Genomic DNA, 11,703 nt, shown 5'->3' on the forward strand with positions numbered 1-11,703 from the left:
AGAGGTATGGTCAGGAGATGTAGGGCCACACCCTACAAAGTATAAAAGAGGTGTGACTGGGCTGGAAAGGCGTGGTGAACAATTTGTTGGCGCTTTGGATGTAGTGGATTTACAACTGTTAGTCTGGAGTTTTTTGACAAAAGTTTGCATTCCTGCAGTAGCCTGCTGGCCATCTGCCAAGACCTTTGGAACATTGCCCAGTAACTATTGGATTGATAAATGTTTTGGAAGAGAACTATTTATTAAAGGGCCAGTTTCAGTCTATCTAGTCTGCGTTTGTTACTGCTGGGCTATTTGAACCTCTGCAAGGCCACTCGTGGGAGGAGACAGAACAGATACTGAATGACTTGTATCTGAGCAAAGTATAGCGAATACACACATACACACTCACTGTATGTAGACAACATAGTGCCGCCTTCTAATATCTTGAGTTTCTACTTTCTATTATACAGTCATATGGTTGGCTTTTGCACAGTGGTCCAAAGCACCTGAAAATTAACCAGTTTGCTTATTCAATTTCTCTCAATGACTTCTATTTTTTGATAGATGAGGAAAATGGAACATTGTTGATTCCACCAGAATTTCTGAGCAGACCATTATGCTATGCTTCTTGAGGGAATGAAAATTGTTGGTACCCAAGTACGGAAAAATGGATTCCATTCACTGCTGGAAGGTAGAATGTGGTGGTGGTGCAGGACAACTGCTGGTAGCTAACAGCATTCTACATGGCAGTCTTGCCTTCCCCCGATCCTATTTAATGTCCAAAGGAAGACAAGTGAAGTCTGCAAAGGATACTTCCTTCTCTGTGTGATTACATTAGGTTGTAGTCTAATAGAAAGGCAATTGTGATAGATTACTAAAACATCATGAATGTTTATCTTAACAAGAAAGAAGTTATTTTAGAATGCAAATAATTTTATTCAAAATATTTCCTATTAGTTTTGCAAATTGGATTGGATTAAAAGAATGTTTCCAGTTTGGATTGATCATCCCCCACTACTTTCTGCCAAAAATAGACCTTTCTAAATTCATTCATACTTTAATTATCTCCAGATTGTAAACTGTACTATGTTCTATATAGAGATGGCCACCCAAATACCCAAAAATTGCAACTGGAACCAAATGTAGCAGTTTTTCATCAGGTTGCAGTGCACCTATTTTATTTGAATGCTAAATGCAATCGTTGCCACTGTATCTCTGAACATCTACATGATTCTTATTCTGCATTCCCCAATTCCATGAAGTTTGATGGTCACCCATAAAGTCTAATTCTTCATCATTATCACCACTATGTGGAATAGTCTGTCAACTAAGAATTAATATTGTACTTAAATAGTATACAGTACATAAATCTGTCACTTCAAGAAAGTGCTTGGTTCAAATTGAATAGTCTTGCTTTTAATTACTATTTTTTAAAAAATAATTTTTATTAAACAGTTTTTTTAAAAAAAATTGACAATATTCTTCTTTACAACATTTCCACATCAGTATACATCTCTTATATATCCCTTTCCCCACTTACTTCAATTTACCTTTATCTATACATGTAGTTCTATTATTTATTTATACATATTAATATATCAAAATACTAAATTACAATCATACATTATGTGTCATTTCCATTTCTACGAGTTTGTTACTATGTTCTAACTCCTATATCTTCTTCATTTAATCTTTCCTTACCCTTAACACCTATCCTCTAACCATTCATATCATTTATTCCATACCATATAGTACTCTGTTTCTCCCTTATCTTATAATTCTTTTGTGAGCCTATCCATCTCTGCACACTCTAAAACTTTCCTTATCACATTTTCTTCTGATGTTATATTGTTATTCTTCCAATTTTGTGTATATATTATTCTCGCTGCTGTTGTGATATGTAGAATTAAATATTGTATTTTTTTGTCATAATTCCCTGAGAGTATTCCTAACAAAAATAATTCTGGCTTCACATCTATTTGCTGTTTGGTTATCTCTTCTAAACATATTCTTATTCTATTCCAATATTGTTTTGCTTTGGGGCACGTCCACCACATATGGTAATATGTTCCCTGGTTTTGTCTACATTTCCAACAGACTGATGAAGTATTTGGAAACGTTTTAGCCAGTCTCACTGGTGGAAGATGCCACCTGTAAAAGCTTTTATACATGTTTTCCTTATAGGTTACTGACATCGTCAATTTATAGTTTTTGTCCCAGAGTTTCTCCCATTTCTTCAATTCAATATTACAGCCGAAATTTTTAGCCCATAGTTTCTTTGACTACCTCCTCTTCCATTTTGTATCTCAATAAATAGTTGCAAATTTTCTTAATCAATTTGTCCTCTGTGCCTTGTAAAAACTTATCTAATTCTTGTGGTTCTTTTTGAAATCCATATTGTTCTAAATCATTTCTATGTCTAGTTTGAATCTGCATATATAGCCACCAATCGATGTCTATGCCCTGTTCTTTTAGTTCTTGTCTTGTTTTCAGTTCCCCCTGGCCATTTAGTATATCTTTATATATTTTAATTTTATCAATATTGGCTAAATTAATGCTTCCATCGTTGATAGCCAATCTGGAATTTTGTTATAATGATTTTTAAAATATTTTTTGCCATACTTGTAGCAGTGCGTTCCTAATTAAATGTCTCTGGAAGTAGCTATGGAGTTTGTTTTTCCCGTCCCATAAGAAGGCATGCCATCCTATCTGTAAGTTGTGCCTTTCTAGTGTCAGAGAACTTTTATTTTTTAACTCTATCCAATGTTTGATCCAAGTGTGTGTTGTTGCCTGATAGTAAATCTCCCAGTCTGGGAGCCCGAAGCCTCCCTCTTTCTCTGCTATCCTGCAGTAATTTTATTTTGATCCTTGGTTTTTAACCTTGCCAAATGTATTTCTGTGAGGGCACTGATTAATCCCATTCTGCTTTTGGGATAATCGCACCTTGATTAAGAGGAGTGGATCGAGGCTTTTCCTTGCAAGCATACTTTAAGAAGAAAAAACCCGAAGATATTTCTTCTAATTAAACTCATTTATTTGTTATAAAGAAAATAAAACATCTCACTAACTAAGAAAATTAATTGTTACATTTTTGTAAAAGTTCGTGCCGGCTATTTCTCAGTCGGACGTTTCTTGGCAAGAGAAGAAAGAAAAGTGTGTGAAGGAATGTGGGTGGACATGCGCAGTTTAGCTTACTGATAAGGATTCTTGGCAAGCTACGGAAAGTCTGATAGTCCAGAAATAATGAGCTCAGCTGGTAAATAAAAAAACGCAGTGACAATCCCCTTCTTTTGCCAGTTGAGTGAATATCAGGTACATCATTAAATAAGGCACATCTTCTTACGCAGATACTCGTGTTGAGCTGCTGGAAGTGGTTTGTTGAGCATATCAGCAATTTGATCATGTGTAGATACATACTGCATTTTAACAAAACCTTTTTTCACTAAATGTTTTATGTTTTGATAATGTGTCTGGACCTAGAACCTGTGAAATGTGATTCAGAAATATAAACCACCGATTCATTGTCTTCCATCACGGTGATCGGTCGGATCGGGTGTGTCCAGATATCTGTGACTAAAGCATCAAACCAAGTTAGAGAATTACATGCATCTGAAACACAAGCATATTCAGCTTCAGTAGATGAACAAGAAACAAAATTCTGTTTACGCACTTGCCAATAAACAGGACATCCATTTAAGAACATCATATAACCTGAAGTACTTTTACGTGATTTCTTATCACTTGCCCAATCAGAATCTGCATAAGAACATAATTCTGCATAATCAGTATGTGTTGGTTCTAACAATAACTTCATGTGTTTAGTGTATTTTAGGTATCTCAATAATTTCTTAACGCATGTCCAATGAAACTGTTTTGCCTTACCTACGTGTTGAGACAAGAGATTAACACTAAGTGCAATGTCAGGTCTAGTCCAACTACTAATATACAACAGTGACCCAATAACTGAACGATAAAGTGTTTGATCCTCGAACTCAGGACTTGCTTCTTGTGTCAAGTTATGAAAATCTGTTTGCATGGGTGTCTTTGTTGTGTTAGCATCTTTCATGTTGCAATGATGCAAAATTTGTTCAATTTTATCCTCTTGTGAAAGACTGAACCCCTTCTGTGTTTTTTCAATCTGAACACCTAAATAAATGCTAATATGACCCAATGACTTCAATGTGAAGTATCTCTGCAAAGCATTGGCAAAAATTTCACTCATTTGCTTATTTGGACCAATATAAACAATATCATCAACATAAACAAGAACTATCTCATATGCATTGTTAGATCTTTTTGTGAACATGCACTCATCAGTTTCGGACTTAATAAAGCCCATTGAATTTAGTTTGTCAGTAAGACATAAATACCACATTAAACCAGACTGTTTCAGACCATAAAGACTTTTGTTTAGGAACCAGGTATCCCCTTCTTGCTGTCAGAATCCTGGAGGACTTTTCACGTAGATCTCTTCATCTAGGTCTGCATGTAGATAAGCTGTGTCAACATCGAACTGGAAAACTTCTAAACCAAGGATAGTTGCAGTTGCTAAAGCAATTTTTACACTCTCAGTTCGAACTGTCGGTGAATAGGTATTTGTGTAGTCCTCAGGATAACGTTGAGCGAAACCCTGAGCTACAAGTCTGGCCTTGTGCAGTGACTCACCATTTGGCTTCTTTTTGATTCTGTAGACCCAACGAGTGCCAATGACCTTTTTGTTTGCTGGAGGTTTTGCAGGTGTAAACACTTTAAGTTTCTTTAGACTGTCCATTTCAACCTGCATTGCATCATACCATTTGTCTTGCTCTGAATCAGGAAGCTGCTTGATTTGTGTGAAATTATCAGGTGGAAGTGTAACATTGCAAATCAAAGGCAAGGGTGCTTTTGTCAGTTGCCAAGAATATCGTTGTGGAGGGATTCCTTTTGTGGCCCTCTTGGAACGTCTCGGAACAACAGTCCAGTCTTCTTCTGCTTCGTCTTCATCCTCACATTCGTTGCTAGCGTCAGCATCTGCGGCTTGCGAAGACGGAACATCGGTTGAGAAGAACCAGTGGAATCTTGATCATCAATCTGCGTGGCATCAGCAGTATCATCTCTAGGAAAATAAACTCCAGGATCATTGGAATGAATCCTGGACCAGTCAACATCTCCCTCAAAATTAGCAGATTGGGAAATCACAATTACATGTTTAGAGTCAATAAATTTGCTCCATTTTGAATTATCATCAATACCCATAAATCTCAGTCTCTTTGCTGCTGGACCTTCTTTTCTTCTTTGAGCTAAGGGAATGTTCACCATAGCATATGAACCAAAAATATGGATGTTTTTGAGATCGGGCTTGTACCCATACAACATGAAGAAAGGAGTCTGATTCATTACACTGCTCCAAGTACGGTTGACAATGTAATTTGCATATTTTATAGCTTCACCCCAGTATATCATATCAAGGTTGGCGTCTTCCAGGAGACAACGCATCATGGTTTGCAGGACCCCTTGTTTTCGTTCTACAACTCCATTGTGAGCCAGTGTGTAAGGAGCCGACATCTGATGAAGAATTCCATTCTTACACATCCAGTCCTGGAAACGCTGAGACATGAATTCAGCACCACAATCACTCTGGATTCTGGCGATGCGAACTTGGTGTTGGGTAAAAACAAGGTCTTTAAAGATCTGAAAAGTCTCAGATTTTTCTTTCATAGGATATACATATCCATATCTAGAGTAATTATCAACAATTGTTAGAAAATATTTTCTACCACAAAATGATGGTGGAAAAGGACCAACTATGTCAGTGTGAACCAAATAAAAAATGCGTGTTGACAGGGGTGTAGCGCATTTGGGAATGGCTGCTGCTTTGGATTTGGCCTTTTTGCAGACAGCACAATCCAAAAACACCTTACACCCCTTTAGATCCAAACCTTTTGCAAACTCCGGCATCTTCCTAAGAACATGGAAACTGGCATGCCCCAATCTTCTATGCCATTTATGGATACACCTGGAATGCAAAGGTTTACCAGTTAGTGAATTTTCAACATTAACAGTTTTATGAGGAACCTCAGGCTTGCTCTGAGCAACCTGTTTCCCAATTTTCTTTTTGTTGGCTTTAGGAGCCTTTGGAGCAGCAACAGGATCTCTCTCTGGAGCATCTCTCTCTGGGTCTGTGCTCTCCCTTTTTGGAGTTTGTATACTTGCCTGTGTTTGTGGTTTAGGCTTTGGCTTTAAGTAATAGACACCACCAATTAATATGGTTTCAGCAACAATATCTCCATCTTTAACTATGTAACTTGCTTTTTCAAGGTGGTGAACCTGGAATTTTAATGCTCTAGACAAGTGACACTGACTAAGCAAATTACTGGTTGCTGTTGGTATATAATAAACATCAGGAATGAATTCATCAGGCTCTTCAACATAAACAGTTCCTTTTCCTTTGACCTGACAAGGATGATTTGAAAAATAATAAAGTTCACGTAGTTCAGGTTCAGGCTCATGCATCTCTGTGAAAAGTTCCTTTCTGTAGGTAACATGCAAAGCTGCACCACTGTCCAAAGTCCACAGGAGTCGTCTCTCGTACTCTGGTTGAGGTTGTAGATCATTGGTTAAAGCCAATGTGGCGAGTGGAGTTTGTGGATCACACCCGGGACCACGACGACCTTGTCTTCCGCCTCTGCCTCTGCCTCTGGAGTCTGTTCCTCTGGGCTGGTACGTGATGGGAGCTGGAACTCGTTGGGGACAATCCCAGGTGGCATGTCCCACACGGTTACAGATGTAGCATCTTGGCATCCTTGGAGCATAGGACCTTCCTCGGAAGGGGCGCCTAGCTGGAGCTCTTGATGTGGGTGGTCCTCTCAAGTGTGGCATAGCTAACATGAGTGCTTCTTCTTCAATTAAAAGTCTGCATACATTGTCCACTGTGCGTTGAGCAATAGGGACTTGGTTAATCTTTGTAATGGCATCTTTCCATTCATAGTTCAAAGAATTAATGATAATGCTGATAATTTGAATATCTTCAATGTTATAGCCTCTTTCTCTTAATTCTTTTCTGAGTCCTTTCAGTTTGGTCAAATGTCCTCCAATTTGTTCACCAGATTTCAATCTCGAACCATGGAATTCAGACATGAGCAAACATGAAGATTCAATTGAAACAGGCCTGTAGCAATTTTCCAATTGGGCCCAAAGTTGTTGGGCTGTTGCATCAGGCGAAAATGTAACCTGCAGTTCAGTATCCATGGACATCAATAATGTTGTGCAAGCTTTAGTTTCTAAGTCTCTTATTGCAGGGGACCATGGCTGAACAGGAGGGTTAAAAATCATACAGTGAGTGCCTTCTCTGCAAAGTAGCAATCCAATCTCACTGACCCAGGCCTTATAATTCTGTCCTGACATCTTTAATTTGGACTCACTAGCTAGTGGAGCAACAGAAAATGCCTGAGGAGGAATGTGCATTTGACGTGCTGGCTGTGGAAGTAAAGGCACTTGTTGCGCTGGAGGTGGACCAGGAGCTGGCCCTGGTTGTACAGCTGGAGGCACGTGTGCATGCATTTGTGGTTGAGGCTGTTGCACTGGAATCTGCTGTGTTCCAGCTGCCATTTGTGCTTGAGCTGCAATATTAGCATGACCTGCTGGAGATGCAGTCATTTGCCTTTGCTGCATTAAGCGTTGTTGTGTTCCATCTAAAAGGACACCAGTACCACCAGGGGGTGCTGGAGATTGAGCCTGTGGAGACACTTGTTGCATTGCAGCCTGAATATCTGAGTGAGTTAGAGACATGTTTGCTAAAGTCTGCTGTAATAGTTCAAAATGTTCATGTAGGCTGCGAGGCCTTTCAGCTTTCTCTAGTAAATTACTTTCGCCAGCAGATGGTGCTGCACCTTTAGTTTCGGGCAGCTCAGATAATCTCTCTGCTGATGTGGCACTTTTAATCTCATCAGTGAGAATTTCATGTGACGTGTGCACAGCTCTCTGTTCTGATTGGCCTGACACAAAATCCACCAGGGGGAGTGTCTTTGGCTCTGAAGAAGAAGGAGCCAAAATGGCGCTTTTAGAGATTTTGAAGTCACGAGACTCTCTCTTATCTTGCTCAAGCATAAATAAATCCATTTTTGCCTGGGATAGCTTCTGTTCAAAAATTTCTATCTGGTCACGATAGTTTCTTATAGCTTGCTCTTTAGGAGTGACCCTGAAGGTTTGAGAGGGATAATAAAATGTTTCTCTCTCTGCATAGGAGTAAAAAGGCTTTGCCATTTGTGAAGAATCTGGCTCTGCACCAAGCGTTACAAAATCAGAAGGCTCTGGGGCAACTGCATAATTGGAAGGGGGCGTTACTGACCTCAGTCGTAGTGTTTCGCCTTTATCTTCCTTCTGAACCCTTTGTAAGAGCATTTCATCTGTTTCTCCTCCTCCCATGGCTCTGAGTTTCATTTTGCCCTTTTTCTTCTTTCTTGGCATCTTAGCAGACAATTAATTAGCGTTCCTCGGTCACAAAAAAAATATCTGTCTAATTAGCCTAGAGGTCTTATCAAAGTAACAAAGCAAGGAAAAAGCCATAATTCAACCATCCTCTGCTACCAGGTGTGAGGGCGCTGATTAATCCCATTCTGCTTTTGGGATAATCGCACCTTGATTAAGAGGAGTGGATCGAGGCTTTTCTTTGCAAGCATACTTTAAGAAAACAAAACCTGAAGATATTTCTTCTAATTAAACTCATTTATTTGTTATAAAGAAAATAAAACATCTCACTAACTAAGAAAATTAATTGTTACATTTTTGTAAAAGTTCGTGCCGGCTATTTCTCAGCTGGACGTTTCTTGGCAAGAGAAGAAAGAAAAGTGTGTGAAGGAATGTGGGTGGACATGCGCAGTTTAGCTTACTGATAAGGATTCTTGGCAAGCTACGAAAAGTCTGATAGTCCAGAAATAATGAGCTTAGCTGGTAAATAAAAAAACGCAGTGACAATTTCGTTATTAGTTTGTTATTGGTGCTACTTGGAAAAGGAACAATATTCTTGGTAAAATGTTCATTTTAATAGAGGTTATCCTTCCTATGAGAGATAATTGTAATTTTTTCCAGGATTTTTTCCAGGATTTTCCAAATCCTTTTTTATCTGTAATATTAATTTGTTATAGTTGTCCTCTTTGACTGATGAACATTTAGCTGATAACCAAATTCCCAAATATTTTACTTCTTTAGTCACTGTATGCCAATTCTTCCAATTCTTTCCTGTTTTTAGTGAGGTTTTTCATTATTGTCTTTGTTTTGGATTTATTGATTTTAAATCCTGCTATTCTACCATATTCTTCTATTTGTTGCACTAGTTTAGGTCCTGTCTTTAATGGTTGTTCTAGAATAAATACTAAGTTGTCCACAAATGCTCCACATATTCTTCTTTTTTTATTTTCAGGCCCTTTATTTCTTGTTCATCTCTAATTTTTATTAGCAATACCTCTAAAGTTAGGATGAATAATAAGGGTGATAGCGGGCAACCTTGTTTCACTCCCTTCGCAATGTTAAATTTTTCAGCGATATCCTTGTTTATTATTATTTTTGTTATTATTTTCTCTCCAAAATTTATGTTTTCCAATTGTAAAATAATAAACCTCTAATTTAGATTGTCAAAGGCTTTTTGGGCATCCAAGAAGATTAATGTAGCTTGTTTTCCAGGATGGGCTTCATAGAACTCTAATGTGATTATTATAATTTTTTTTTTTTTGTCTTCTTGGTAAGAATCAATTTTGATCTGGGTGGATGTATTCATTTAAAACTTTTTTGAATCTTTCCAAAATTATAGATGCAAATATTTTGTAATCCGCATTCAGTAGTGAAATGGGCCTGTAATTTTTAATATGTTGCTGATCTGAATCTTCTTTTGGCATGAGAGTGATAAGTGCTTCTGTCCAGGAATTGGGTATTTTAGCTTCCATGAGTGCTTCATTAAATATTTCCAGCAATATCACGTCTAGTGGTTCCTGTATAGTCTTGTATAGCTCCACCGGAAGTCCATCTGGGCCTGGTGTTTTTTTTTTTTTGCTTCTTTCTCGCCTTCCACTAGTTCCATCATGGTTATTGTTCCGTTTAATATCTCTCTTTTTTGTCTCCACTAATTTAGTTAAGTTCATCCTGTCTAAATATTGTTTAATATCATCTTCTGGAATATTTTCTTGGAAGTATAAACTTTGAAAAAATTGTGTTAGGTTTTTTTTCTTCTCTTCTGTGATGTATCACTCCCTCCTCATCCTGTAATTGATGTATTATTCTTTTCTCCTTTTCTTTTTTTAATTTGTATGCTAACCATCGCGCCAGCTTATTTGCATGCTCGAAGAAATTTTGCTTTGCCATTTTGACTTTTTGTGCCATTTCGTCTTATGTAACCAAATTCAACTTGTGTCTTATTAGATCTCTTTTTTCTTTTATCTTGTTGTTTTGGGGTTCATTCTGTAAATCTAATTCTAATTTTTTTCAGTTCTTCCTGCAAATTGTCTTGTTTTTGTTTTGTTTTCTTATTTCTTTTTGCCATGTATGCTATTGTAAGTCCTTGTATATACACTTTTGTGATATCCCACAAATTTTGGAGTGACGTATCTTCCTTTGTATTTATCTTAAAAAATGCTTTCAGTTCCTTTTCAATCATTTGTGTGTATTCTTTCTCTTTCAATATTTGATTCATAGTCCATCTCCTTTTTTTCTTCTGCCCTTTCTATATCACCCTTAATGAATTGTGGTCTGCCCAGGTGTTAGTCATTATTTCTATCTCTTCAATCTCTTTTCTAAACCCTGGAGTCATCCATGCCATATCAATCCTTGACCACGATCGATGTGGATTTGAGTAGAATGTGTATTGGTTCTTTTTCATATTTATTTCTCTCCATGTGTCTTGTAGACTTAGTTCTTATGTCATTTCATGAAATGCGTCTGGTAGGGTTTTTTCCTTTGTCTTATTCTTCTTATTGCTTTTGTAATCTTTTTTGATATCCGTAATTGCGTTAAAATCTCCAATTAAACATATATTTTCATATTCAATTCCCTTATTTTATTGTGTACCTTTCTGTAGAATTCACTTTGATTGTTATTTGGTGCGTATATTGTGGCCAACAATATTGGTTTTTGCTCTGTTTCTATCTCAATCATTAGAATTCTTCCCTCCTCATCTGTGTATACTTGTTTCGGTTTTATTCTTTCTTTAATATATCCTGCAATTCCTCTTTTTTTTTAGCAGGATTTCTACAATGATAATGATAAATCCTTCAATATACCTTTAAATATGTAAATATAAATATAAATATAGATATAAGTATAGATATAAATATATGGATATATGGGTGTTTATATTTTGCTACAAATGTAAAATCCTTATATTTTATTTATTATTGAATTATTGAATTTCTATACCGCCCTTCTCCCTGAGGACTCAGGGCGGTGTACAGCCAGAATTTAAAAACATGCAGTACAAATATTAAAAAACAATTAAAAGATATATAAATTTGGCCCAATTAAAACTCACTACCAATTAAAACATTTAAAACATTTAAAAATTTCTTCTTAAGCCAGCCCGGCTTGCTTGAAAAAATGGGTTTTAAGGGCACAACGGAAGGCAATGAGGTCTTGGATTCTCCTTATCTCTGGGGGCAGCTGATTCCAGAGGGTAGGTGCCCCCACAGAGAAGGCCCTCCCCCTGGGGGTCACCAGCCTGCACTGTTTGGCTGATGGCACCCTGAGGAGGCCCTCTCT

This window comes from Pantherophis guttatus, chromosome 1 (assembly GCF_059756535.1).
Source record: "Pantherophis guttatus breed Tessera chromosome 1, ASM5975653v1, whole genome shotgun sequence".
In the NCBI taxonomy this organism is placed as follows: domain Eukaryota; kingdom Metazoa; phylum Chordata; class Lepidosauria; order Squamata; family Colubridae; genus Pantherophis; species Pantherophis guttatus.